Here is a 24,494-nt window from a genome sequence, read left to right as displayed (position 1 = left end):
CCCTTCTACAGGAAGGGACTGTGTATCAGGTCCTCTTTGGACTGGTCAAATTATTTTCTCCAACAACTAAGTGAAATGATTTGTTTTAATTGGCAACAAAAAACAGAGACTTGAGAAAGAAATTCACACACTGGCTACAAAATCATGTGTGTGTAGAAATGGTAGGGCACAAGTCAGCCAACTGCCTGTTCAGTTACAGGGCCATAAGCAACACCTTTGGATAAGAATTTTTTAGCTGAACTGACTGATTAGTTTAGCAGGATGTACAATAGAAGAAGTATCAATAGGGCTAAAGCATATATTTTCCTTTTCCTAGGGCAATAAGCTATGATGGAAACATATTCTAAAGTATTGTTTCCCTTTTAGTCTTTCCACGTTTTTAGCTAAAAACAAATTTACACAAAATTAAGCAAAATTAAGCCTTAAGACATGTGTGTTTTTCCGTACAGTGTGGTGGAGGAGAGAAAACAGATAGGTGGAGAAAAAAGCATGGATAGTAAAATAGGAAATTTTCAAGTACACATGCATATCACATTTATATAAATAAAGAGGCATAACTTTTCTTTGGCATGCGTATGATAAACGAGGCCATATTATTGTAAATACTAGCGATATAAAAGCTAATACTTTACAATATCTACGGTTAATTGTATTTACAGCATTCGTGAAGTAAAATAAATTCTTCGAAGGAACAAGATGAATTCTTTGGGGGGAAATAATGCTCAAGCTGGCATGAAATTGTTTCCTAAATGCTTTCCAATGAGATCTAGTTAAAATTTGTTTTCAATTTCTTACTGAACTTTTGTACTATTAGAGTAAAACCTTGCAATAACTTCCCTTGAGTTTGAGAAAAAAATAGAAATGTTGACTTTTAATGATCAAAAGAACTTTCAGAATGCAATCTTCTCATGTTGCTTGTAAGACATAGTTTGCTAAATTTGTATGTGGCTTTGCTCTCCTTGCACTGTTCCTCCACGTTGCTACTGCATACAAAGCCCTGGGCTCTGCTCCTTTTCATGCATTTCTCCTTTTGTAAGCACAGGGGGTACCTCCTCCTCCTAGTGATTAAGCACCAAAGTTATGCTCAGAATTATATAGAATATAAAATTAGATATTGTCCCTTCCCAGTGGGCTCACAGTATCTCCAAATTTGCTGTAAAATATGTCTACATATTGTATAACAGATGCACTTCAAGTGCTAAATGTCTGGAGATAAATCTATTATTGACTTCATCCTCTCAACCTTTCCAATTTCCTTTATCATTTGTCAGCTCTCTTTATGTACATGCCCAGGCAGATTGGTAATTGCAGAGCATGTCCTTTATTTTGTAAGGAGTGCCACAGTTCAACTGAACCATGACAGATTTTGGTCCTCTGCACTGGGACACTAATAATATTCTTGACCCTAATCCATGGGTGTGTGTCTCCCTACCCTTACAGCAACAGCAAATACTCAAGCATATCCTAAAAACCCTTTACATAATATCAGCATTTGTTCTATCTTGCTGAAAACTCAGGATTCTGTCCATTTTTAAATATTTTATAACTTGTCTTGAAAAATATTCCCTTTTCTTCTGGGCTGGAGAGACAGCTATTGAATTGACAGTGAAGATTCTGGAAAAGGCATGGGTGACTTTTTAGCTATGAGTTTTAACACGCACCACACCTGTGGTGGTCGACAGGTGTGTGTGTGTGTGTGTGTGTGTGTGTGTGTGTATGTGTGTGTGTGTGAATGTATCTTTACACTGGCCAGTTTATATTCTGTATTCTAATGCAGATGCCTAGCTGATGCATACAACTTATACATCTAAACACACAAAAGCATTGCTTTCTTGATACTTCTGTGCTATCATACTTTATTTGCATACTTTAATTACAGAACTACTGCTTTTGCAGACATCTAGGTGGACATCTTAATCTGTTGGAAAGCAGTTTTCTAATACTATAAATGTTAACATCCTATCATTCATTCTCCTGCTGACTTAAAATCTGTGGATCAATAGTGTCAGCTAAGGATTCCTTCAGACTTTGGAGTTGAAATGTGAGTTTTCAGCCTACCTCAATACAACTTTTACCATTTTTTAATAAAAGAACGCCTTTACTTTTCATCTTAAAAATAAAGCAAGAAAAAAAATATGAAATTAAAATATCCTCTTTCCCCCTCCCCTTTTTGTTTATTTCTGAGTCTTTTCTTCATTTCAAATGAGTTTTTAAACACATTTGGCAGTCAGTACCCCTAATCATTCAAAGAGTTGTGTGACAAGGGGGAGCTGGCCAGATACCATCAGTTCTTTTAAAATGTATTAGTCTTCAACCACCTGTCTTCTCCCTTAAAATTTAAATGGAAAAAAAGTATATATTTTGATGGGGGAAATCAGCTTAATGATTCTATAATGGCGCTTTGGGATACATACTTTAGCATATCTCATGACTTAAGACTTGTCAACATGATGGAAATGAGCTCATTTGTTCAAAGTTTGTCTTTTGGTAAAAATCATCCCTTTTACCACAATAGGCCTACATGGGGCAAATGAAATTGATCATCAAGAATGAATGCTTTCTTATTGCTGGCTTTGTCTTTTACGGCCCAATGTAAAGCCCTATTCTGGTTTCCATGTTAGCAGTCTGCCTCGGTCCCCAGCCAGGGTAAGGAGAGCAGAATCTCACCGTTGTCACACTGCTGCCAGTAATCTCTTCTGTGTTCATTGACTTTCCACCTCATAAAATACAGTTTGACCATGAAGACACCAGTACCTGGTGATCTATTTTATATATGCTCAGCCTGGCTACATTCTATCATGTAAATACATACTGCATCCATTGACCTAAGCATTTCAACTAAAAGGAGGTCAGTTGAATTCTGAGACCAGTTCTTTAAAATCCAGAGACCATCATATTCTGAAAGTCATGTGTAGCTTGCGTGGACATAGTAAATCTTGCCCAGGGTGATCAGAAGCAATATCATTTTCAGAGTACCGAGTTTCTCAAGAAACAAAAACATTTTTATATCCTGCTTTCCCAGCATTTCGTTAGGATTCCAAAATCTCAAAATTATTCTGGGGAAGAAAAACCGTTTCCTCCCCCAGAGATTTTGATACTTTCACTAGAGGTAGGAGAAAGGGTTCAGATAATAGAGTCAGGGTAGAAATAGCACTGTGCGATGTGACAGGGGAGGAAGAGCCCATATGCTGGGCCGGTCCTTTCCCAGGCTAGCATTCCAGGGAGGAGCACGAGGATGGAAATCAGAGAAGGGAGAAACACCACCACCAGCCTGAGACACAAGGTGCAATCTCTGGTTTGAGACATTTAAGGTGGATCAAAGTTGGAAAATACAGAAAAGAAAACATAATATTGATAGTCCTTAGTAAATTAATGGCTATATTTTGAAAAATCATGGCAATAACCCTGCAGCAGTCAGATTTCATTCACTTAATTAAAGTTTAAGCATCAGCAAGGTACTGGGTATTAGTGGGGAACTGGGTATTACAACCTAGGGATGAAATGGCGAATAAAAGCTGCACGTGATCTCTTACACAGCTTACAGACTTGTGAATAAGACAGGTATTAATCAGATACAGCTAGAACTGCAGGTTAAAATTCAAATACCATGCAGCAGAGATATATGGTGCTGTGAGGGCACATCATAAGCACCTGGCCCTGAATTGAGACTTGACATATAGGTAGAAGTTACATTATTATTCCATCAACATTAAAAGGGTCAAAATAAAATAATAAAGTGGACACAATAATAACAAAGCTAGCTTTAGGTTTTGCATAGCTGAGATAATTGTTAATTCATAACCTCATATGCTATTTAGATCTTACAATGTAAGGCTCGCAGGCAGTAGTTTTACTATATATCTATAAACTTCAGTTTTCAGTTGAAAATCTCAGATGTTTCCATTTGCATTTAGCTAAAAATTGGCAAGAAGATTATCATCTCTGATCCAATTTTTTTAATGGAAAACTAATTTTGATTTATGGAGTGGCAAAAATATAAACATTTTAGATAAATCTTTTGCCAATTTCTAGATAAAAAATGGTTTTAACTGTTAACTTTGGCCTTTTGAAGGATTATTTTTAACTGAACATGTCAATGTTTTTACCCTATAATGTTTTTCTATATAAAAATCACACAGTATTACCTTGTTCTGTTTCACAGTATGTAACCCTTTTATGAGACATTGGCACTTGTCTCCTCCTTAGTAATAGTCACTGTCTAATGAAGCCAGAGTCTCCATATCATTACCATCTTTTCAGGCAAATGTGTGATAGTTATTAGCACATTATGTTAAATATGGAAGCTCTTTTAAAATAAATTTAATATCTTCTGTGATTGCTTTTATAAAAAGAGAAACACTAGTGAAAACCACTCATGATGATCAGTATTAGCCTTAGTGATCCATTTGTTGTTGGTCTGGAGATAACGCAGTTAAAGAGATGAAATAAAAAGGAAGCTGATCAAGAAAAAAAAAATTCCGAGCAGTGTATTTATGGGAATATAATTATAAGCAAGTTAAGAACATCCTAGCCTTCTGAAGTTTCTGCAGGAGAACTAATTTGATTATTTCTAAATTGTGGCTTTTTAACTTTGGGATTATTTTTCCTTTTCAGAAGTTATTTTTACTAAGTAAATAGACATTAACACTGAAAATACTTCTCATTTTTAAAAAAATAAATTATCTGATACCTTTGCCTGACTCTTTCATAGCACTCTGGCCTTTCCCTTTCAAAGCATTTATCACAATTTATAATTATGGCCTTATTTATCTATGTGTTTTTTTTCTTAACTATGGGGAAATATTTTATAAGTGATATTCTATGACAGCTGACCCTTGTCATTTTTAGAATCAATCTAGTAAGCCTGTTTTAAATGATGTTAGTACTCTGCAGAAAAATGTTAGTAACTTTTGATTATTCTCAAGAATAATCCATTTCAGGTTTATTGCTCACATTAAATATGAGGGAGGATTTTTTAAGACCTCTGAAATTCTAGTTTTATATTTCACTTTTTCAAAATGTGATATACATATGTACACATACATACATATGTATGTACATATATACATACAATTATATATAATTTAAGAAATTAGAAATGTCTTAAAATATGTACATGCATTATATGTACATACACATATTTTCGTCTGTTATATATAGTTGTTTAAGATTATATATATGTCTGTATGTATATATAGCCATACAGTATATATAAATTTTAACAAATTAAAAATCTTAAATATTTTTTGATTTAAAATAGTCTTAAAATCACAAAGTTTGTCACAACTTTTTACAGCTTCATTACAATATAATTTATGTACAATAAAATCCAACAATTTTAATTGTATTTATTTCATTTTTTTATTCAAGAAATTTTTTACTATTGAAGTATGGTTGCCATACAATGTTATATTAGTTTCGGATATACAACATAGTGATTTGACAAATTAAGTGTACCTTTTTACACCTTGGACAAATAATGTGTTTGGTTTCTCATGACCACCACCACAATCAGGATATAGAACATTTCCATCACCCTCGGTTTTTGTTTTTTTGGGTTTTTTTTTTTTTTTTGCGCCCATTTGCCATCAACCCTCTCCTGCTTTCTATGACTGTAGTTTTAGCTTATATCTAGGATTTTGATTTTGTTGTCTTTTTTCTAGCAATCTATCTCCCCCCAAAGGCTGTAAACTCTCTGAGATAGAGGACTAGGTTAGTTCCACAAAAGACTGGATTTGAGAATTGAGAAGAATGCAGGCTGAGTCTTGTAGATTTCATGTAGATTACACTTTACTGCAGGGAGCTTACAAGGAACAAGGACAGGAGAGAACCTCAAGTTGGAGGAGTGTGAACCTCAGCAATCTCTTGCTCCATCATGAGACACATCCTAGTGCTTGTGATAACTAAGCTAAACGAGATGAAGGTGCTGCCCCATTGTACAAAGATCCTCATTAGCAGTTCTGTATTCCCTGCCACATCACCCTGAAATCACCCCCATATGTTTGCATCTAGCTTTCATATTTCGTGTATAACTTCATTCTGTGTTACATTATTCACAAGTCCACTAGCATCCACTAGCCTTCACGCGTGCAGAGATGCACTGCAAATGGCCCAAGACTGACTGGCTGCCCGGGCACTGATTATCTGCATCATGACTTGGCCCAGGAGGGACTGAGCAGTGCAGATCTATGATCTATCTCAGCCTGTTTGATTCATTGCCATGACTTCAGTGGCCAGCACAGATCCTATAACAGAATAGTTATTCAGTAGAGATCTGTTGAATGAGTAAATGTGAAGCTTCTGTTCGCTCAGCTATAATATAGATTTAAACACAATGTCCACCTCTTAGGTAAAAATATATGTAGAACACTTACCCTGATGCCTGGCCCATATTTGATAAACACAGATAAAATGTTTATTGCTATGATTACAAGACTAGTTCTACAAATTAGAAGTCTAGATTAATTATCCAGAGAATCCGAGAAGGATTTCTGTAACATGTGTTGTTCTAAATCTTTCTTACGCTCAGAGAACTCCGCTAATTGGCGGCAAGCATAACGCCCCTCAAGCCCAGTGTCAGGTACTGTGTCATGAAAGCCAAAGAGCCCCTAGATAATTCTCTTATGGACTTGACAATTAGAAAGAACATTAAGATTATCTAGTCCAACCCCTTAGTCACTCAGAGGAGAGATTAGTAGATTGCCCCAGGGAAGTTAACGGTAAGGTTGGATCCTTCCATTTCCATCCTCACTCTATGTTTCACTTTCTCCTATCAACTGGGGAGGCATAAAAGCCCCCTAAAATTGCAATATGATTTGTCATCTATTTTTTAATTAGGGGATTTATTTTAATTAGGTCCATTAAAGCAAGTCAATGCAGAGTACATAACATATAACTTCTGCAATGTATCAGCAGGCTCCTATTAGTTGGATCTACACTATTATCAAGTGTTAAGGGTCATCTGCTTCAAGAGAAAGAAAGGAGGAACTAAATTTTTATGCACAATTTCCTCACAAACTCAGATACAAAGGAAACAAAAAGAGAAAGGTGAAGGAGAAAGGAGATCCGGTATGAAATATTGAACTATTTTCTGGTTTCTTTCAGATAATTTTTATATGTGATGGTTTCAAATATTAAGAACAACTAGAATAAAATCACCAAACTTGTTATATAAATCAGTTGGAGTTCACACTCCTATTTCATCTTCAACATATGTCTATTGTAGTTTATTTTGGTGACTTTATTACTTTATTTTAGTGACATGGTTGCAATGGATAATGCTGATTCATAGCCAACTGAAGCAACCCTCTGTCCAGTAAGATCTATAAAGCATTCGGTTGAGATGATCCTGGTCAATTCAGTTAACCCAAAATTGCATTAATAATATACAGATAGCAAACTTTGACATATCAAAAAGAAACAGTCCCGTAGTTGAAGGAGGTCATGGGCATGGAAGATGGAAATTAAAAACATAATGTCCGTGTGAAAACAGCAACAAGGTTTAGAAATGAAATTGGCAAGTAAAAGCTCAGAAAGAGACACAATGTGAACACTGGAAGTCATATTTCTAGAACTGAACAGTGCTATGAACATGTGAGTGACAGACAGAAGGTAATTTTAACAAGGACAATAGCATTGGAAATATTACTTTCTGTTAAACTTTTTCATTGTAAAAATGAGACACGTGCCAGGTTAAAAAAATGTAAATAGATGAACTGCATATTGAAGAGTGTTTATCCACCACAATTCCTAATCCTACTTCCCAGAAACAGCCACTGGTGTTCTCTCAATCCTCTTTTATCTGCCTTCTGAATGTTCTCCAATGCCCATTGAGGGCACGTCACAGATGCTTGAGAAAATATTATAGTTTCAAAATGATGCCTGGGGAAGCAGACTGATTCCTGCAAGCCCTTTAAGGAAACCTATACATTTTTCACATTTCTAGGGCATCATTTCATAAACCTACACTAAAAATCATCCAAAATTGAACATATTGGAGGCAATCAGCCAAAAATCAAGACTACACCATGTTAAGCATTAAGAGCCAAGAAGAGTGACTGGATGTCATGTGCAGAGCTGTGAAAACCCAGCCCATCTTGACAAAAAATAGATTTACTGTATACCGTGTACTGTAAATGGCAGCATGCGGAGCGAGCAATCACATAAGCTAAAAGAAACTCTGTGACAAGCCACATCGCAAGCTCTGCAGGGCTGAGATGCAGATGAACTTTCTGGTTACTTCATCTCACAAACAGTCTTTTGGGTCTACTCTGCTGGAGCAACTAATTAAGGTGTACGGTTTTCAACTCCTGTCAGGTATTCTCAGAGCAAACGGGTCTGGACTAAGTGAAGTTGTTTAGCTAATTCATTTCAGGTTCTCTCTGAGCAGGTGGTGTGGCATATCCTGGTATGGGTCAGACACAAACGTACTTCACAATCCCAAGAAATAGCAGCATCAAAATAGAAGAAAAACGTTTTAGCATTTGATGGTGGAGACCTAGAACACCAGTACTGTTGGCACTTCCCTCTTTCATTTCCGAACGTGAAGAGAATTATTAACAGAAAGAAAACCTGGCTTTAGATCTCATACATTCTAATCCATAGCAAAAGGTAGTTGAGAAGTGATCCTGGGAGGTTTAGTGATTTTAGGCCATTTGTTCTTTGCATAAAACACCAAAAAGTTACCATCATTTAGTTATTTGCCTTTTGGATATCATAGATGTTTAGCACAAAGCCAAGAGCTCCTGACACTCCAGGATGTTAAGGACTCCCGAAATCAGTTGATGTACATTCCTTTTTCCCCATAACAAAAGATGCTTTTTAAATGGTATTTTCCACTTGAGAATTAAACAACACACGATAACTTTACATGTAATTACTACTATGGTGTGCTGTTGTCATGGGCTAGTGTCATCAATATACTTTGTAAATATTCCAAGTGTAATGTATTATATAATATTATTTAGATAGCAATTTATAATTAATCATATGAGCTATCAAATATTTTCAGTTACATTGTTATATATTTTATTCTATACTCTATATCATGCCATATGCATTAAACATGTTTTATGTTATGCCATGTATACATTTCATAATGTCGTTATAACAGTTGGTAATGTATCTATATAATTATAAGATAAAAACACTACATCTACTGCTTAAACCAATTGGATTCATGTTCACAGATTCTTCCTTAAAATTAAAGGCACTTAAGCAGTGTCAGAAAACTTGATAAGTTAATAACAATGACTTTCCAATTTAAATATTTAACTTGAAAGCTTCAAAATGTATGCGTCTACATGCGGGGGGCTCTTTTCACTAGCAGTTATGGAATATCCCGTGCAGAATTATACTTTGTATTTTAGTATGAACCAAGGCAATATTTTCAAGAAACTATAAGATTTTTTTCCAGTATATTTGTGTGATGACAAATAGAACGTCTTCAGGCACTGTTATAACTTTATTGGATGGCAGCCTTCAAGAGAAACAGTATTTATTGTGGAAGATGATTGCAGTTTCAATATCTGTTTTCTCTATTATTTAAAAAAAAACATATATTTAGCCGGGTACCATATACACTAACTTTAGTTCACTTGGAAATGCTCTTTTTTTCTTTATGATCTTTGTATTTAAAATAAATCCCAAACAAGCTCTAGTTCACTGGACATGCTGAGAATAATTATATATCTTCCTTTAACAATTAGGAAAAGTATACAATTACAAAGGTATGATCAATTATTTTTAAAAATATATAATGTACTGAAACTGTATAGGAAAAAACCACATTGGTCTTCATTTTATCTGTGAACCAAAATTGTTGGGATCCAGGGGTAGTTGGAGAGAAGAAACCTAACAAGAATTGGTTGCTGGGAAAAAATAGGTGTCCTAGTAGCTATATTATAATAAAACGTAAAGAAACTGACTAACACAGCATTTCTTAGTAACAAGGCAATGACACGGGAGATCATTCCATATTTAAAACCACAATGTAGAATGGATGGACTTTATTTCATCAAGAGATTAAAATTTGGAGGTTATACCAGCCAGCATGGTGACTATTGTTAATAAGACTGTATTGCATGTTTGAAAGTTGCTAAGAGAACAGATCTTAAAAGTCATCATTACAATAAAAGGAAATTTTTTAAACTATGTAAGGTGATAAATGATGACACTTATGTGGTGATCATTTCATAATATATTCAAATAGCAAATTACGCTGTACACCTGAAACTAATAGTGTTATATGTTAACTATACCTCACTTTTTGAAAAAGGTTAAAATTTAAACCTTTCTTTCTTAGCTCTGCCAACAGAAGCACTTAGAGGTAAGAAGCAAAGGGCTTCTCCACCTCCTACTACACAAGAGTATTTTCAAAGTTCATCAGAACTGTATCTTGAAGAACCACGGACATGGCATGTGCTTTGCAGAACACAGACGAACTATCACCATCGCTTTCCTATTTTAATCTATTTGGATGGGAACAAGAAATCTTTCTGTCCCACTGCCTCAAATGCCTTCAAAACAATTTATGTTTTTTTTTTTATGCTACCACTTTCTTTATAATTATGCTATGTAATGCGTATTGGACCAAATTAGCTATTTAGAGTTCAAATCTGTTACTATGCTAACACATTCTTTCATCCATTTCTTTCTTTCTTGAGTCAGGCCTCAGAGCAGTTTCTTTGGGGCAAAAGAATGTATCCTTCTATTTTTGTTTTTGTTTATAAAGACAGCCCTCTTTGTAAGAACTGCATCTGTCTCCCAAACTGTCATTCAGAAAACAAAGAAGCAAGAGTCTAAGCTGAATCCAATGCAGTTTGCAGTTTTAACACCTTCTTGGAAGAAGTCGAATAGTAGATAAGTTACCATTTCGTGGTTGTTCATGGTATGGACAGGAGGCAGGGGGCAGCTTTGAGAGGTCAAATCTTTCTAGTTTCCTCCGGCAAGAGCAACTCCAGATCACGTGGAGGGCCTTTACCTGCCCACCATTTTTTTTCCTCTCCTCAGAGTTTCTAGCATCCATGCTAACAAGTATTTCCTATCGCTAGTTTGGGCTCGCTCTGTCCACATTCCATCATTTTGTTTTGTTTTGTTTTGAATATGCCACCTAAGCACAACAAAATTGCAAAATTGTTTGCTTGAAAACCGGCAATGATACAAGGGCATGGATTTTTAATAGGCCCATGAACCCTCTGTGGTTCTTGAAAGCTTGGGACTATTACAATTCTCTTTGAAGTTTCTTATTATAAATCATCTTGTTTCTTTATAAATGCAGTTCAGCAATTCATATGTGGGTCCCTTCTAGTCCATGTTGTTTTCTGTACATCGTTCTCCAAATGTGACTCTTGAGTTAGCCTGATGCGGTAAATCTAAACCTACCCTTCCCAAGGAAGAGGCAAGTACAAACAGTGGTCGTATTCTCACTCTGTGCTATACACCGAGCTGGTAACTAACAGATCTTGATCTTGAATCCTTTAATATTCTCCACACCATAAGACATACAGATACCATCATCTCCATGACACATGTGTGGAGGCTAAGGTGCAGAGGTTGAATAATTTGTCCAAGGCCAGAGCTGTATGTGAAATCAAATTTGTCCTCTACCATGTTAGCTTCTGGTTTTTAATAAACAGATCAAAGTGTTCTTTTGGTTCCGCCATCTTGGTGAGAAAACTATATTGTTCACTGAAAGAAAAACAGTTGGTATTTATTTTGTATCACCGTGATATTGTGATTTGCAAGAAGAAATATATATTTGGTCTTTGTCCCCATTTCCAGAGTAGAGTTCCCAAGACCTTTGGATTTCCTCAGTCAGGTGAGCAATAAAGGAATAAAGGCGCCTTTTATTATGTTAATGAGGTGACTTTTGCACTGTCCCTAAGGATGGAGGCAGGCATGAGATTAGATGATTGGCATTTTCAATCTCACATCTCTGAAGAGACAAGGAATGGAGGATGAATCAGTCATCAATGACCAATTTAATCAATCAGGCCTGTGTAATGATGTCTCCATAAAAACCCAAAGGGACAAGGTTGGGAGAGTTGCCAAGTTGGTGACCATGTGGAGATGGGGGAGAGTGGCCCACTCAGAACATGGAAGCTCCTCACCCTTTCACCATACCTTGCCCTATAAATCTCTTCCATCTGGCTGCTCTGAGATATCTTTTTACAAAAAGTAAGAATCTAGTAAGTAAAATGTTTCTCTGAGTTCTGTGAGCTGCTTTAGCAAATTAATTGAAATCCGGGAGGGACTGTTAAAACCTCCAAACCTCCAATCTATGCCTGGTCGGTCAGAAGCACAGGTGACAGCCTAGAGTTGCGATCGGCACCTGAAGTAGAGAGAAGTCTTGTGGGATTGAGCCCTTGACCTCTGGAATCTGAGGCTCTCTCCAGGTAGAGAAGATCAGAATTGAGTGGACTGCAGGACACCCAGTTGATGTCAGACAACTGATGGCATGGGGAAAAACCTGCATGTTGGAAAGGGGTTCAGGGGCATAGTCGCTTTCCACCAAAGACTTTCAACTTGTTTAGTTTCTTTTTTCTTTTTTTTTTAAGATTTATATATTTATTCAAGAAACACATAGAAAGGCAGAGGGAAAGGCAGAGAGAGAGAAGCAGGCTCCATGCAAGAAGCTTGACCTGGGACTCGATCCTGGGTTTCCAGGATCATGCTCTGGGCTGAAGGCGGCGCTAAACCACTGAGCCACCCGGGCTGCCCTGTTTAGTTTCTTAAATTTTGTTAAATAGCAGCTATGCTCAAGTTTTTAACCATCATTCAATGGTAAATCATAGACGAGGCTACAAAGGAGCGTAACGGGAAGGAACTAATCTTGGCAGTCAAGATGACGTACACATTGCAAGGAAGTCACATTTCTATTCCTTCCCCAGCCATCTCTAATGAGGGAGATTTTAAACTTCCTCCCTACTCACTGCTGTGTTTCGAACCTCTCTTGTAGCCATTATTCCCTAGAGTTGAACCTCAGTCCTTTAAAAAGCATCCTGGCTAGTGTGGGCTAATTAAATGTGTGAAAAGTTCTTTACTCTGTTCTCAGGAGGATAATTTGCCCCTTAAAATAATTTTTGAGCGTGTGCCTTAGGATCTAAGTTTTCTAAGATACAGACAACTATGGAGTAATCTTAAACATAGTGTTTTATTATTTTAGTACAATTTAAAAAGTATGTTAATATAATTTGCTCTCATGAATTGTAATGAGAGCACTTCATTAGGTTTTAGATTTTTTTGTGTGTGTGTGGGGGGGTGGCTATGAGAATATAGAACAGACACTTCCCAAGGTTAAGTAAAAGGGATGAGGCACGCATAATGGAAAATGGGTATCCTAGTGCCTGGCATACCACAGATGTGGATAATATGTAATAAGTGGTTTTTAGAAAATGCTTTCAGAAAAATTTTAACACAATTTTCTGACGTGACTGTGTGACTGCATAGGATCTAGCATGGTTCTTGGTCCATAATAGACACTTCAGTAAGTGTTTATTGAATCAAAACAGGAAGGAAGGAAAGGAAGGAAAGGAAGGAAGGAATTTAACATTAAAAACTCAAAAAAAAAAAAAAACCTCAATGATTGCTGGGCTGGGGGGAATGGGGTAAATGTGAGAGGACATTAAGGAGGGCATGTGATGTAATGAGCACTGGGTACTATACAAGACTCATGAATCACTGAACTCTATCTGTGAAACCAATAATACATTATATGTTAATTAACTGAATTTAAATAAAGTTAAAAAACCCTCAATGGCATTGATTACTACACATTTTTAAATTAATAATCAACATTAGAAACACAATTTTCCTACTTTTCTAAGCTAAATTCACTTCTAAGGAAATTCCAGATAAGAGTTTTTGTTTCCACTGAGAGAGCTGCAGAAGAGTAATGCCGAAAAAATTTTTTTGACACTCAAAATCATCCCTCCGCTTTTTACTAAGGAGTTAAAGACCAGAGTTAAAGGAGAAAAGCAGTGAATCATTTCAATAAAATCCACAAATGTGTATTGAATGTCTAAAACTGGTGCTGCTCTGAAAGAGGCACAGATAAGTGGTACATAGTAGCTACCCACAAGGAGGTTGAAACTTGGAAGCTGAATTTAGTCAGTGACATGAAGAACAATCACAAAAAAGATGCATACAACTTTCCCAAAGAGAAGTGTAAATGTAATGTGTAGGCTGATCCAGACATAGAGTTCTGAGTGCAGGGCAGGAGAAACCCAGACTACAGGAAATGCACCGAGTGACCTCGACAAGCTGCTTTTCAGTCTCCGACTCTAGCACTGGAATATTAATATGTACCATACACTAATTTTCATGGACACATAAAGATGAATAAATGTGCATCAAAGCGGTCCGATCTCTTAAAACGTAAGCCATTACTCATCTCGAATATTAGCATAAATATGTAGCTCTTTTAAAGACGTTCCAGGCATTCGGTGAGTTTAAGTTCGGGTTGGAAAAGCTGTAGGTGTTTGTCAACAAATAACTGGAGGCGACGTATAAAAGAAATCAGACTCTTTCAAAATGTATTCCAAATGGTCCAAGTGATGTTTCTGATTATAAAATGACTTTTCTGCTGATAGACATTTCCTACTGTGTTTGTCAAATGGTAGGTTCATGGCTTAGTCAGGGACAAAGTTATTAAGGACATAAAACGCCATCTGGATGGAGCTAATAAACATAAAACATAACCTTCAGATACACTGCCGCAGTGGCCAGACTGTGCCAGGCCAGATTACCCTTTGTTTGTGTTTAAATCTGAGCCACGTTCTAAGCCTTCGACTGTGGTATCTTGAGGTGTTTCCCCTTGACTCCAGTGCGAAGGCTGCACGCGGCCAGCAGACTCCCTTCGTGCACCACAGCACGTGGGGACGCAGCGCCTCTCTGACTGAGGTGTCACCATGACTCTTCCCTATTTTCTTCAGAAATTTCCTAAGGCAGTAATTTTACTGACGTAGAAAGTTCGAACTCTAAAATTAGAGAGCAAAATAGGTCTCACACTATACCAACTTCTTTTTAGTGGAGCCCAAGGAAGGAAAACATTACAAAAAGGAAAATCTGACCATGAATGAATAAGTCCCTTGAAAAACGTCATCTCCAATCCAAAACACCACGCGAACAGTCACCTTCAGGGCCTAAGTTTGGTTGAAGTAGAAAAATCAATGCATTTCTATACACACTTGCAGGGATAGAATCATCTGATCTCTCTGGAGGCTAAGTCAAACGACTAAAATTTCCAAAGGCCTCTTTAAGTTATATAAACAGTTATTTGCAACTACATACGTGGTTTATTTCAGTGATTCGTGATCTACCGAGTTATTAGGCAACGGGGAACAGATTCTTGAATAACATTCCACAGAAAGATTTGCTCATAAAAGTCAGCAGGAGATACCCTGGTGCTCAGGTGGGGCACAATTGAGCCTCTGTCATTGGGATAAAGATGGTGATTATGGCCAACCCTGTGACATGAGGGAGTTTGGCCAACCCTGTGACATGCCGCCTGAGGCAGTTTCCCTTCAGGAAGGAAGGACTCGTTTCCCCAGCTGTTGGGAGTGTCCTCAGTAGACAGTCCTCGGCTGTCTGCATGCCCGCTCCTTGCTGGCACTTCCCACACTCAGTAGCTGGTCAGTTTGGAGGTAGAAAAGCCCAGCCCTCCTGCCACTACTTGGGTCAACTCTGAGCCACCATGACATCTTCAGAATGCCCCCTGAGAGTGGGTCTAGGTTTCCACAAAAGCCACACAGTCGTCCAACCCTCCACCGCCTCTCCCAGAGGTGTCAATCTCATGAGCGCTCCCCAGGAAGGCTCCCAAGCACTCGCCCCTACCTCAGGGCCCTCTTCCTAGGCAGACCTACCAACAACAACCATCTTCCCAGAGGATGGAAGGCCTGAACTGCGCCAGCTGGGCCGCCCTTCCCCAACTCCCTCGGCGCTCACCAAGTGAGAGATCTGTTGTCTCACCCTGCAGATGTGCCCCAGACGCTAGGCAGCACCGAAAGAGTTAAACAGATTTACTGACTAACAAGTAGGATTATTTTTAAAAGAAAAATCATAAAACACTATGAGCCATGCTATGCAAATTACCCTGAAAGCACTGGCAGTAAAGGCTGACTACTCAGCAGCAGCACTCCATACCCACAGGCCTCTGCAATTAGTCTAGCGTGGGGAAATTGCGGTGATAGACACGTTTCATTCTTCATTTCTGTGGAGCCTCAACGTTTGAAAATCTCCTCTCTTCCTAAGTAAGAGGCATTTCATTAGATCACAATGACAGCTATATAGGAAGAGTTTTAAAGCAAAAATGCAGATTACAAGTGGGAATGCTATGCAAAATGGTGATTAAATTAATTATGAGGTCTTTTTAAAATTTTCAAAGCCACATTATGTTAATATTCCCCAATAGATTAGGAATCTGAATGTTTTTCTTTCAAACTCTAACAGCATTAGGTAGGATTATGGTGGCATCTAATGCTATTTGGTTATTAATATTTTCCCTACACTCATTTATTCTAGTAATCCCGTCTTTTGTTGATTGACTGAAGTTGATTTACTCATGAAGACGTGCGTTTATGCTAATGAAAAACAAAGCTCTCTGGAAACATATTTGCCAGCCTACTGGGACCCCACCCTCTTCTGAAAGCAGTTTACCTTTTGACACCAGTCACGTGGGACTAGATACCAGGGCTGAGACTCTTGTCCTCTGTTGCGGATGTTGGTTCTTCTACTTGATTCCGCTTTGACTATAAGGACTCTGCCTTGAAAGACAGTTCTGAGCTAGAAGGTTCTTAAAGCTCTTTGGTGGGCCTTTAAAACACTTACCCAAATGGCCCTAACATGAGCAATACTGGACACAATACAATTCCTTTCTTTCCTATTTTGACGAGAGGATTTTATGTGTGGCTCAGAAACGAAGTCGTTGACTGCAAAATTTAATAACAGCATCTTTGTCTTCCTTTGACAATGAACAGCTCTCCTATTCCTGCTGAACCTTTCCCTCAGGATTTGGAAATGCTGGGCCGGTCCATCTCATGTTCTGCCAACTACCTCACATTTCCAGCTTCCCTTCCAGCTCTTCTCTTCCCTCCGTTCCCTCCCTCCACATGCCAGGCATTCTGTGGGAGGCCGCGGATTCAAAGATTAATAGCCTTTAATCTCTATCCTCAACATGAGGAGGGTCTTATCCTACAAGAACTACTCTTGCATTTCCAACCTCTTCCGTTTACATCGTAGTCCTCTAACAAAATGATTTATTCAGCATCTACGAGGTGCCACATTTTATTCCAAGGGCAAGGGTAAAATGGGGATAATGCTAGTATTTCCTTCTTAGTGTTATTAAATGATTAGATGAGTCAATATTTTAAAAGCCTCTATAACAGTGACTGGCACGATGTAGTATTAATGAAATAAAAAAAAATAGTGATAAGCACTATGAAGACAAATAAAGCCAGGGTAGGACACAGAGAGGGTGAGTGGGGAGCTGCAACATCACACACGGTCACCAGGGAAGACCCTGAAAGAACAGGGGACAAGGCTTGCAGACACCTCTAGGAGGAGTGTTCCAGAAAGAACAAGCAGGCGGTGCCAAGGCTTATCCAACAGAAGCATGCTCGGTATAGTCAGCAACAAACAAGAGCCCAGTGTGGTTTGCAAAAGCGAGAGAAGCACAGGGTCGTAGGAGGGGGCTGACCCCCTGGTGCCTCTGTTGTTACCTGACTTAAATTCCAAAACACATTTGAGTCATAATTATTTAATTTTTTAGGGACTGCTATCAGGCACATAGCCTACATTTTCTAAAGATTTCCCACAGTTCTTCCTTTGAACACACCAATATTACCGTCTTTGGATCCATCTCATTCCTGTTACTCAAGGGTTATCAGCAGTGCTTCTGTGATGAACATTTGTAAGAGTCTGGGGATATAATTTGTCTTGACGTCATGGCTTGAACTTGTTCAAAGTGAAGCGTAAGTGGGGAAGCATTCCCCCTCACCAGATGTACATCTCTCTTGGGGCCTGTCTTTCTATCTTATCTGTGGTGCTCTTTCCAGAGATTTCTCTCAGCACGAACAACTCCCTTGGGCAGTTAAGATACCCTGTCTGTCTTCCTCTTGTTCTGAAAAAAATCTCAGTTTAGGAGGGCTGAGGATCCTGCATGGCATTATTAGAACAGTTGCATGTAACTCTTCCATGTTTCTTTCTGATTTTATGCTTTTCCTTTTATCCTCATAAGAATTACTTAGATTTTGAGGTTAGTAGAAAACTTCCTGGGTAGCCTTTTTCCTTTTTTGTTTTCTTCTTTTCTTTACACTCAGATACCTTCTACTTTGCTCTCAAAGATCACAAGACATTGTATTGTCACAATATGCTTATTTAGGTTCTTCCAAACGTCCTGGCCCATTTGCCTTTGATAGGATATCAGGCATCAAGCTGGCGACTTAAATTATTAAAATGGACACACGGGGGCTTTGGTGAACTGCAGAACTTCTCATGGAAAGGGTACAGCTGCTCCTCTGTTCCAGCTGATCAGCTGACTGTTGTCACACATGGCTATTTTTCAGAGATGCTGAAAACCCAGAGTTTTTATGTGCAAGTTGTGTGAGTTTCCCAGGGCTGCATGGCTAAGTGACTTAAACCAGAACTATTTACCATCTCAAAGTTCTAGATGCTGCAAGTTTGAGATCAAGGTGTCAACAGTAATGGTTCCTTCCTAGGACCACAAGAAAGAATCTGAACGATGCCTCTCTCCTAGCTTCTAGCACTTTCCTGGCAAATGTGGCATCTCATGACTTGTAGAAAGTATTGACCCAATCTCTGCCTTCATCTTCATGTGGTATTCTCCATGTCTGCAGGCCTGTGCCCAAATTTCTGTTTTAATGACCCCAGTCCTACTGGATTAGGGGTCCACTCTATTCCAGGATGATCTCAACTTAACTACTTATATTTGCAACAATATCTGCACTTATTTCCATAATAACATCACATTCTTAGGTACGAGGATCAGGACCTCAACCTCTGCATTTTGGGAAGACACAATTCAACTACTTTTTTTTTTTTTTTTTTTTAAGATTTGATTTATTTATTCATGAGAGACACAGGCAGAGGGAGAAGCAGGCTCCATGCAGGGAGCCCGATGTGGGACTCCATCCTGGGACTCTGGGACCACAGCCTGAGCCGAAGGCAGCAGCTCAACCACCGAGCCACCCAGGCAACCCCGCAATTCAACTTCTAATGCCAAGTAACTGATTTTAAGATGTTAGCAATCATTTCATATTTTTTTGCAATTTTCGAAGATATTGGGGGGTTTTTTTAGAGCCGTTTTAGGTTCGCAGAAACATTAAGAGGAAAGTACAGAGATTTTCCATATACCTCTTGCCCTCATAGGTGCACAACCTCTCCTATTATGTACATCTCTGACCAGAGGTGATACTGTCACAAGTGCTGACCCTACATTAATACACCATAACCACCCAAGCCCACACTTTATGTTAGGGTTCACTCTTATTGTTGTACATTCTGAGTTTGGACATATGTATAATGACATGTATCCATCCTTATGGTATCATACATATGATACAGAGTCGTTTCACCATCTAACTTATTTTTAATCCTGAGGCAGTCCTTGTAAAACATACCTACAAGCCAAACCCAGTCTGTGGGTCACAGGTTTATAACCCTGCTTCAGTTCCTACCTCTGAGACCTCAGCTACGTCTGTCTTTGGTGGTGTGCAGTGCATTTCTGAAGCATAAGTTACTATTTTGACCAGATCTTGGGCTATTCACTTTTACAAATGATTGATAACATGGTTACCTGCCACCAAGTTTCTATAGCACCCGTTTCCCTTACTAGGCATGCCCTGATACTTAATATGTATTAATATTATGTATGGAGAAGCCCTCAAGGTTATTCATCACAGTGCAGGCTTTGGTGAGAGCCTTTCAGTACTGCAATCATTTAATTGTAATGGACAGTTTTTTTTGTGCTTACATTTTTTGAAAAGCGCTAGCAAATGAACCCAGATATTCCCAAATGGTGAATATTTAGTCAAACTTCATTCATATACATCTTATTCTGCATATTGCATTATAAATAATTAAGATGAAGATAAAACTATAAAATATTCAGGATGACTTTTGTTTACAAAATATCAATTTTTTTTAACTTCCCTGAATACAAAAATATGACTAGATGGTGTTTGTAAAGAGAGGAACCAGATAAAATTTCACTAGAAATTAGGGAATGTTGAACCAAATACTCTAGGACAAGAGATTAAAAAAATACTTAGATGTTGTTTTGAAAATCTGTCCTTTTAATGATTTGGGAAATGAAAGAAAGTTTTCAAAGTGGCTAATTATGTCTATTAAAAATGCATGAGGAGCTTTCTGTATTGCCTATAAAAATTCAGCTTGTAGATTTTCCCCAATTTTTATCTCTAGAGCAAATAAAACTATGAATAGGAAATTTACCTCACTCTCCCTTTCTTTTGGAAGTTTGTTCCATAGTTCTACAACAGAGTATGCTTTGCTTTTGATGAAAATTCAGATTATCTAAAATAAAACACTACATTCCTGCATTGTTTCAGGTCTTATATTTATGGAGGATGAATTGCTTGGTTGTATAGTATTTTTTTTTTAACCAGTTTTTGCTTTTACAGAACCAATAAGTCAAGCCCACTCTTTGTGAGGGTCACAATTATAACCAGCTCATAAGTTCTTTTATCAAAGTGGGTCTTCTCACACAGTTCAAGTTTATATACACAACTTCCTCACAAAGGTAAAACTAGTGTTAATTTTCACAAAGAGTTAAAGAAAGGGAAGTCTTTGGGAAAAAATCATGAGGAGAGAACTTTTTCTTTCTTTCTTTTTTGTTTGTTTTAATTTATTTATTCGTGAGAGACACACAGAAAGAGGCAGAGACACAGGCAGAGGGAGAAGCAGGCTCCCCACAGGGAGCCCGATGAGGGACTTAATCCCAGGACCCCCGGATCATGACCTGAGCCAAAGGCAGATGCCCAACCACTGAGGCACCCAGGCATCCTGAGAAACTTTTTCAATAATCTAAATGGATGGATAGGTCCTGAGGTAGCACACCTTCTTGTCAGGTATTCTGGCTATGAACACAGAGCTGATGTCCATAGTTTTATCAGCTGGCCTGCTGGAACCTGAGCCCTTTCGGTTCCTCTCTAAGCTCTGTGCTTTGTATTTGTACCGATCTGGAGGCTTATCTGCAAAGAGGAGACATTAACTCTGGCTTACTCATGAAGAAGAAAAAAGTTCACTAGCAGGATGTCAGGGAGCTTTCTGAATGAATAAGAGAGTTGGAGAACTGGGCTCAGGAAACTGGAGAGCCAAGGGAGACTGTGCAGTGAGAATCCACACCTGTGAGAGATCATTCACAATGTATACCACAGGAGCTAACAGGTTCAGATGACACAGTAGAAGTGCAGCCACAGAATGACTCACTAGTCAAGGGCCCTAGAAGTAGACCCCTCTGTCACACTACAGGTCCCTTAATCTCCCTGCCACACAGTAGCTAGTGGATTAGACAAGTTTAGGTCAAATTCATGCCCTTGCTTACAAAAAGCAAGAAAAACAATTGCTTTACTTTGGTTTCCAAAATGGAATGTGGACCTCTTCCTCCTACTGATTCTGGGAATTTTCTCAAAAAGGAAATGTATTTAATTCCTGGGTTGCCAAATTTGTTTAAATTCCACTAAGCTCCACCCCTTTGGCTCTCCAATATTCACATACATCCTCCTTAAAATCCTCCTTAAAAACATCATGCAACTTACCCCTTCTTACAATTGAAAAACATACTACCTCCTCTTCGAGGGAAGACAAATCAAAATTCCATCAGATGGTGCCTAAAGCTCAAACACAAGACTTTGGACAATGTCCATTTTTTCCCTAGTTTGGTCACAATTCTGAATGGATGTTCTGGTACCTGTGGGGTAAATTGTAGAGTTATCTATCGGTAACACTCTTGAAACTCAATAGTGAGAGATAGGAAGAGTGATGAGAAGAGAAAATGGTTAAAACATACATACAACAGAGCAAGGATGGACAGGCAGGTGAAAGCTATAGTAGTTCTTCAACAGCTTCTCATAGCAATAGCTGTAGTATTTATGACTTTCCTCCTCTATTAGCCATCCCATATTCCTCATACTTCAGCCAGTTAGTATTCTTGATGATTTTATTCGGGTTATCAAATACATCTATTGCCTTCCAGTGTTCTAAGGAGATTGACTGTTTTAACATCGCAGAGAAAAAAAATAGTCTTTTAAAGAGTTTCTGTCTGGAAGCCACCAACTTCAAAATTAAATAATTAAGAAGGGAATGAAAAAAAGGAATTCCTTTAGTACCAAAATCAAGATTGGTAGGCAACTGAGTGCCAGAATCAGTCACAGATTTCAACTAAATATGACATTAAAGCAGCTGGATTAAGGAGGGGAAAGGATCCGTATTTTGTTTTATAACATACTCAGTTTTGCTTCATCAACAGTTTACCTGGAAAAAGGGCAAGGAACCTCCTATTCCCAATGAATACCATCACCAGCATACTTTGGCTGTTATTCAGAGAGCTATGCTCTTACTAATTTTTTTTTTTAATTCCACAGATGTTTTGCTCTCAAACATGTGAAAAATTGGGCTATTAGTCCAGGATATCATTCTCACAGCTTTCCACTATTTTTTCCTATATTCTTTAAGAGACCAGAACTTCTGGTGTGATGGGAAATCAGAGTGGGGACAGCATAGAGGCAGGCCATCTGATGAGAGTTGTAGCCACAGGACATTTCTTTATATCAGGGGGAGGAGTCTTGGAGATCACACACTTTTAGAATTGTGATTTTTTTTATGTACTCTCCTGGTTCAAGGACTCAGGAGAACCAGACTGGGAGAGTAGGAGAGAGTCTCACCTCAATTATTCAGAATCATTAAAGAAATCCCTACAGAAACCCCAAAGATACACTAGGGTCAATGTACAGCAGCCTTCTCCCTAGATACAGAGCTGGTCATCTAAGTGGACAGCGAGAAGGGCAAGTTACACATTAAGGCACATCTGGCAGGGACACACCCTATTTGTAGATTCACAAAGAGAAAACAATTTGTTGTACAAAGAAGTATTGAGAATAGAACAAAGAACACATCATTCTAAAAACTCAGAGGATGAGTAGATGTTTGGAAAATAGGAAAATAGTTCATAGTGAGGCTCATTGATTCAACAAATATTTACTATGTGCCTAGTATATCCAGGCATTGGTGGTCTCTGGGAGATTCAATAAAAAATAAAAGACACACATAATACCTGCATCCATAAAGGTTTAGTTTAAGGGGAGATATGGCCCAATAAACAGGCATTTATAATATCATATAGTAAACTTTATAAAGGTGGAATTATAGGCTGCCTCAGAAACCCAGAGAACAGGAAATCCAAAAGGGGGAGATCTGATGACTTGGTCAGGGATGAGGTCCTAGGTAACATGGCCTGTAAACTGAAACCTAATGTGTTAGCAGGGGGTGATTTGGTAAATACAAAAGACTATAGATATCCCAGAGGATAATGATTGGATGGAGGAGAACAAGGAACCCCAGTAGTTCAGTCTGGCTGTACCACAGGCTACGTGGAGTGTGAGCAGACAGGGACAGAAGCTGGTCAAAGTGACCAGGCATGGCAAGGGGCGGCATGGTAGAGGGAAATAGGAACCAGAACACAAGGAGCCTCATGAGGCACATTAAGGAGGGAAGACTTTATCTTGAGGTCAATATAAAACCATTAATACTTGTTTAGGAGAGTAGCATGACACTTCATGGCTTTGAAATCATTTGCTATACAGTGTGAAGAACTATTTAGAAGCAGATAAGATGGAAACAAAGAGACCAAAGAAGAGGAAATTGTCATAATTAAAAAAAATAATAGCCTGAAATGGTGCTTAAAGAAAACACTAAAATAGAAGTGGATGGAATTTACTGACAATTAGGAGGTGCAAGCAAGAATATTTGGGGATTATATAACAAACTTGATGAGGAAGATGGATGAGTCATGGACAACCTGGGTTTTCCTGGCTTGGGTAACTTGACAGTGATGATGCGTCTACTCTGAGAGGAAACATACATAGATCTGATGAGTGGGGAGAGATGCCGAGTTGAATTTGTGATGTGCTGAATTTGAATTTTCTGTGAAATATTTGAGTGAAAATGTCCAACAGGTAGCTGGAGATATGACGCCGAAGCTCTAAAAAGATACCTGGGCAGAAGCCAGGTATCTTTGATTGCCATGATTGCCAACACACGGACAGTAAGTGAAGGCACTGTGCTGACAGGAGGCAGAAAGTGTGTAGAGCAAGAAGGGATGAAAGGAAGATGGAGATCTCCTCGGTTGCAAACATGGGAAGAAGCAAAGATGGGAGCAGATGTAAGTCAAGTTGCCCTTTGTAAGTTAGAAATTTGATTGGCTGGTATTGTCTGTGGGTATTGGGAGGCCAGGTCATCAA

The sequence above is a fragment of the Canis lupus genome, chromosome 37, assembly GCF_003254725.2.
Source record: "Canis lupus dingo isolate Sandy chromosome 37, ASM325472v2, whole genome shotgun sequence".
NCBI classification, from domain to species: Eukaryota; Metazoa; Chordata; class Mammalia; order Carnivora; family Canidae; genus Canis; species Canis lupus.
Note: the sequence above shows the minus strand (reverse complement) of the source record.